The sequence below is a fragment of the Octopus bimaculoides genome, chromosome 9 (genome assembly GCF_046866305.1).
Source record: "Octopus bimaculoides isolate indiv1 chromosome 9, ASM4686630v1, whole genome shotgun sequence".
In the NCBI taxonomy this organism is placed as follows: domain Eukaryota; kingdom Metazoa; phylum Mollusca; class Cephalopoda; order Octopoda; family Octopodidae; genus Octopus; species Octopus bimaculoides.
Genome location: NC_142936.1, coordinates 54,716,310 through 54,721,309, shown reverse-complemented (window position 1 = coordinate 54,721,309; position 5,000 = coordinate 54,716,310). Strand labels below are relative to the sequence as shown.

At 32.8% G+C, this 5,000-nt stretch overlaps 1 long non-coding RNA gene across 1 annotated transcript in view; it reads left to right on the top strand.

Moving 5' to 3' along the window:
• Nucleotides 1-5,000, top strand: part of LOC149134159 (uncharacterized) — a 46,194-nt gene that overhangs the window by 1,173 nt on the left and 40,021 nt on the right. The window lies entirely within an intron of this gene.

Below are 5,000 nucleotides of genomic sequence, written 5' to 3'. Positions count from 1 at the left end.
GCGAGGAAAAACAACCAACAGAAGACGACCAACTTTCCTTTAAAATAACTCTACTATGTATCGACCGATTTCGCGATGAGAAGTCCAGTGTGTGGCATTATTTTTTTCTGTAATAATGCCCATTATATGAATATATATATATATATATATATATATATATATATATATATATATATATATATATATATATATATGTATATATATATATATATATATATATATGTATATATATATATATATATATATATGTATATATATATATATATATATATATATATATATATATATATAGGTAAATATTAAAATGTCCCACATAAAATGGCCTCTAAGAAATGAATAAGTAAAACCTGTGTACCTATGTATAATATTTATTGATCAAAATAGAACCCATCAACACCAGCAATTTTTTTCCATCTCCTTAGGATTCTATATATTGCTACTTTGAAAAAATTATTCTCCTTCTAGTTATAAAATGCTCAGACGTTGTCTTTACTTCTCCATGGCATACACTTTGTTGCGAATGAAAAGCTCAAAGTGACGAAATATGATAATCTGTTGGTGGTATGTTTGGGGATTATGGAGAGTGATCCACTATTTCAGAATTAAATTGCTGCAACTTTGCTTTGGTCTGATTTGCGGTGTGCGGTAAAAATATAGACGCTTGTCTCCATCAATGCTGAATGTTTCCTGGCGAATTTGGAATTCATTTCCTCAGCTTGCTTGCTGTCGAAGTTATATGTTATTTCTCTTGGCCGCAGAAAAGAATGATAGATGATTCCTTGATAATACCAACAAATAGTAACCATAACATTTTGAAGTGTATATGTTTCAGAAATGTGAAGCATGCATTTGATTGACGCCAAAATCTTTTACTGTAATAGGTGATTATTCTTCCGAAGCTGATTCCCTTTCTTTTCGTGCAAGAAGAAAAGAATAGATTGTCAAACAACGCATCTTTTCCGCAGCGGTTAATTCATATGAAACAAATTTCTCCATCTTTTTCACTGTACACATGTGCACATATACATACATACATGTAAGTAAGTATGTGTGTGTGTATGTATGCATGTATATATTAATGTATGTATGTATGTATGTATGTATGTATGTATGTATACACACGTTGATTGATTCTAAGGTTAGAGTTTATTAAATAAAATTTATTTTGCAAAATTTCAAGGTCTTTACTGACGTAATTCAATTTCTTTTACGAACGACTGTTTTTAAACTGATAACCATTTTGCTCCAAGACCCACTTATAACGCAAAGGAATGGAATTATAAGCATCAAAAAACAATTTCTTCAGTATTTCTTCGCATTCTCGTTCGATGGTTACCCTCAATTCCACGACTCTTGGCAGTTTTGTATTGTCAACTTTATCTTTTAAGTATTTTCATTAAAAAGAAGTCCAGCAGTGTCCACTGAACCTCTTCGTCCAATCCACTTGTTTGGCAAAATTTCATCAAAGTAAGCTTTTGCAATACTCTACTAGTGTGGGGGTACTACATTTGGCTGGAAATAAAACTCCTAATTTTCGAAGTCCTATTGAAAGTTTGCCATCACAGATCGTCTCAACAATTGCATGTTTGTGAGGCTAGTTAGAATATCTTGAGAAAAAGAATGGTCCAGTTAATTCTTTTGAAGATAAACCGAACCACACTATAACTGCTCGTAAGTAATCATGATGTTCCTTCGTAATACGCGGATGTCCAGGTCCTCAGCGGGTGCAATTGTGGCGATTAAATGAGCCATTTAATTTTAATGTAGCCTCAGCACTCCAAACAACCTCTGTAGAAACTGAGAATATTTCCAAGTACCACTTGCCAAGTCACACTTTTCGGTCCAGTTCATCCTCATTAAGAGCATGGAGTATTCTAGGAATGTAACTATTACAATGACAGCGCTTCAAAATACAATGGGTGCTGGATTTTGAAATCCCTATTCCATGACTCGCTTACCGCACAGACTTTCAATACTCTATCAATACGTCTCGAGCATCCATGCTTCCTTTGCGGGGGGGTCAATGGTGTATGCAGTAGTCTAAACAGTTCTTTCTGCTTCAGATCAATCTCTAATTTTATTCATGGTATTTCGCGTTGGTGGGTCTTCCATCCAAACTGTCTTTACACTTCGACTAGGTTTTCAAAGTTGCAATAGTAATTAAGGATAAATTTCCTTTCTTCAAAGCTTAGTCTAGAATTTCTCGTTAATTCTAATAGGCTAATTTAAAATGGAGTAATCAGCTGTTTAAGTATGTAAACATTTTTGGTGTCAGCACACTTGTCGCGAAAACATATAGGGGTAGGTTCGAGTTCCATGCGTACGGCAAATGCTACTTTTTTACACCAACGGCTTATATGCCCCAATATTAGACTATTTAACTTAGTCAATGCATTGTGATCGCTTATAAGCTTTAAGCTTATAAAAAATATTATTATCATTATTATTATTATTATTATTATTATTATTATTAATATTATTATTATTATTATCATTATCATTATCATCATCATCATCATCATCATCATCATCATCATCATCATCCTCATCATCATTATTATTATTATTATTATTATTATTATTATTATTATTATTATATGCAAATTGTAAAATTCGGTACCGCTTACCATATAATCGCAGAAAACTCACATGCAAAGTTTGTTTACAAAAAAAAAAAAAAAAAGAAATACACTATGAAATTATAGTTCTTAAATCTGACGGAAGGAAGCTAGGGGTACGTTAGTGTAAATGGTAGCACACTTATCGTGAATATATAGAGGTGTAGGTTTGTCTCTCCCTTACTTTTTTTCTGCCAAGTTCTTATATGCCCCAATATTAGACTATTTAACTTAGTCAATGCAAATGAAAGAAATCATCATCATCATTATTATTATTATTATTATTACTATTATTATTAGTATTATTACTATTATTATTAGTATTATTACTATTATTATTAGTATTAGTATCATTATTAAGGTGGCGAGCTGGCAGAACCATAGGCATGCCGAGCAAAATGCTTAGCGATATTTCGTCTGCCGCAACGTTCTGAGTTCAAATTCCGCCGAGGTTCATTTTGTCTTTCATCCTTTCAGAATCGATAAAATAAGCACCAGTTGAGTACTGGGGTCGATGTAATCGGCTATCCCCCTACCCAAAATTTCAGGCTTTGTGCCTATCGTAGAAAAGATTAAGATTATTATTATTATTATTATTATTATTATTATTATTATTATTATTATATATTCTGTTATTATTTTAATTGTTTGAGTCATTTGATGACTGCGGCCATGCTGGAGCACCGCCTTCAGTCGAGCAAATCGACCCCAGGACTTATTCTTTCTAAGCCTAGTACTTATTCTACAGATCTCTTTTGTCGAACCGCTAAGTTACAGGGACGTAAACAAAACCAGCACCGATTGTCAAGCGATGTTGGGGGGACAAACATAGATACACAAGCACATACATATATATACATATATACGACGAGCTTCTTTCAGTTTCCGTCTACCAAATCCACTAACAAGGCTTTGGTCGGCCCGAGACTATAGTAGAAGACAATTACCCAAGATGCCACGCATATGTATTAGGGAAACGGAATACCAGTTACTAGAAATAGCAGTTAACATGCCCAATCCACAAACTTCTCACTATTAAGAAACACGTATGGTGAATGTAACGAATATAATAAAAATACGGTAAACTTGGCTGACGATTCTTAAGTACTAACGTACAAAAGATGAAATCAATTGATACCAAGATATCTGTCCTTGTTTTGTGGTTTATACAAGGTAAGGTCTACTTTTTCGTTACATTCAGAGTGCGTGTTTCTTAATAGTAAGACATTTGTGGATTTGGAATCTTAACTCCAATATTTAGCAAGTGGTATTCCGGTACCCTAATTTATTATTATTTTTAATTATGGTAATAATATTTTATTAATTTATGTGTGTGTGTGTGTTGCGTGTGTGAGTGTGTGTGTGTGTGTGTGTGTGTGTGTGTGTGTGTGTGTGTGTGTGTGTGTGTGTGTGTGTGTGTGTGTGTGTGTGTGTGCGCGCGTTATATGCATACATATAGACATTTATAAACCTGGAAAAACTACAATTTAAGGAAATTACTATGGCACTCTGTAGATAAAGCTTTATACTCAGATGATGTAATTTACAATATTAATTGTCTTTCTACTTTGAAACATCCAGAGTTCAAATAATATTATTAAATATATTATTAAATTAAATCTATTATTAAACTTGTTATTTAATATTATTAAATTCGAAGTGCACATTTGCAAAAACCAGTTGACTACTGAGCTAATATGCAGTTTAATATATATGAAGGCAAGGTGCAGTTATTAAAGTTCATAAAAATCTCTTTCTTCGAAACAATTAGGTTTCTTTCTTCTCATATTCTCTTCCTTCTTTTTCATCGCAAGTTCAACTATCCGAACAACCTCTTTAGTTTTAAGGCTGGCAGAGTCGTTACCACGCTGGGTGAAATACTTTGTGGTATTTCGTTCGTCTTTATTTTCTGAGTTCAAATTTCGTCTTTGGTTTTCATCCTTCCGGGGTCGGTAAAATAAGTAACAGTTGATTACTTGGGTCGATATAATCGACTCACTCACTCCATCGAAATTGCTAGCCTTGTGGCAAAATCTGAATTCCGTTTTTATATACAGTTATTGAATCTACGTATAGTTAATCGCAAATAAAACACAAATAATACATGAATAAGAAAAAAATTATTTTGTTAAGTATACGCATGTCCACGTAAGCACACACATAGGCACATGCATACACTCACCCATGGTCTCGTGGACGAACAGATACACACACACACTCTAAGTTACAGATAAGGAGATGTCATTAAATAAAGCCATAAAAAGATTATACAATCTGTATATAGATTATACAATCTATACATAATACAAGATATATGTATAATGCAATCTATATATATTTGTATGTGTATGCATATGTGTGTTTCAAGTATATATATATATA